The sequence below is a fragment of the Dendrobates tinctorius genome, unplaced genomic scaffold (genome assembly GCF_039654945.1).
Source record: "Dendrobates tinctorius isolate UK_male_01 unplaced genomic scaffold, ASM3965494v1 ptg000095l, whole genome shotgun sequence".
Classification (NCBI taxonomy): domain Eukaryota; kingdom Metazoa; phylum Chordata; class Amphibia; order Anura; family Dendrobatidae; genus Dendrobates; species Dendrobates tinctorius.
Genome location: NW_027361763.1, coordinates 21572696 through 21574404, shown reverse-complemented (window position 1 = coordinate 21574404; position 1709 = coordinate 21572696).

Here is a 1709-nt window from a genome sequence, read left to right as displayed (position 1 = left end):
GGTATATATTGTGCACAGGTCCTATTCAGGATCCTAATAAACGTCTCCCATTTTCTTTGTGTATTTTTATGTCTCAGGATATCGTCCCAGTTAATTGCACCAAGATCATCTCTCATCCGTTGGAAATTTGCTTTCCTGAAGTTTAGTGTCCTTGTAACCCCTCTACTACACATTTTATTAAAGGATACATGAAAACTTATTAATTTGTGATCACTATTACCCAAGTGACCCCCAACCCTTACATTTGATATGCGGTCTGGCCTGTTGGTTATCATTAGGTCTAGCAGTGCCCCCCCTCTTGTTGGGTCCTGAACCAGTTGTGAAAGGTAATTGTCTCTCATCGTTGTCAGAAACCTATTACCTTTGCTGGAACTGCAGGTTTCGGTTCCCCAATGTATTTCAGGGTAGTTGAAGTCCCCCATAATAATGACTTCTCCTTGAGTCGCAGCTTCATCTATTTGCTTTATAAGGATATTCTCTGTTGCTTCCATTATTTTTGGAGACTTATAACAAACCCCTATCAGTAATTTATTATTTTTCCCCCCTCCCCTTATCTCTACCCACAGGGACTCTACATTTTCATTAGATTCATATATATTATCATGAAGGATGGGTTTTAAGGATGATTTTACATATAAACACACGCCTCCCCCTCGTTTATTAGTACGGTCATTTCTGAACAGACTATAGCCCTGTAAATTAACAGCCCAGTCATGGCTCTCATCCAGCCATGTCTCAGATATCCCCACCATGTCATAATTATGCTCCAACAACATTAACTCCAATTCCTCCATCTTGTTGGTGAGGCTTCTGGCATTAGTATACATGCACTTTATGTATCTCTCTGTACCTCTATTCTTTCTTAAATTATTAACTGTTCTAACCCCACCCCCCATGCCACCCCCACCCCCAATTTCATTATTTGTGCCCAGGTCTCTAGCTGCACTGTCTTCCCCTCCTATAAAAGGAATACCCTCCCCCCGTCCCTAGTTTAAACACTCCTCCAACCTTCTAGCCATTTTCTCCCCCAGCACAGCTGCACCCTCCCCATTGAGGTGCAACCCGTCCCTAGCGTAGAGCCTGTAGCCAACTGAGAAGTTGGCCCAGTTCTGCAGGAACCCAAACCCCTCCTTCCTACACCAATTCCTGAGCCACTTATTAACCTCCCTAATCTCCCGTTGCCTCTCTGGCGTGGCACGTGGTACAGGAAGTATTTCCGAAAATACCACCTTGGAGGTCCTTGCTTTAAGCTTACAGCCTAATTCCCTGAAATCCTCTTTAAGGACCTTCCACCTACCTCTAACTTTGTCATTTGTGCCAATGTGCACCATGACCGCTGGATCCTCACCAGCCCCTCCCAGTAATCTGTCAACCCGATCAGCGATGTGTCGGACTCGAGCGCCAGGTAGGCAGCACACCGTTCGACAATCCCTGTCTTTGTGACAGATTGCCCTATCTGTTCCCCTAATAATTGAGTCTCCCACTACCAGAACCTGTCTGGCCTGCCCTGCTCTCCTATTTCCCCCCTTGCTGGAGCAGACACTCATCCGGCTTTCAGAGGACATGCCTTGCTGCAGCAGTGCTACTCCTACACTAACACTCCCCTCATCTGCCAACTTAGCAAACTTATTGGGGTGTGCCAGATCAGGACTAGCCTCCCTGGTGCTCTTCCCTCTACCCCACCTTCTAACTGTCACCCAGCTAGCTGC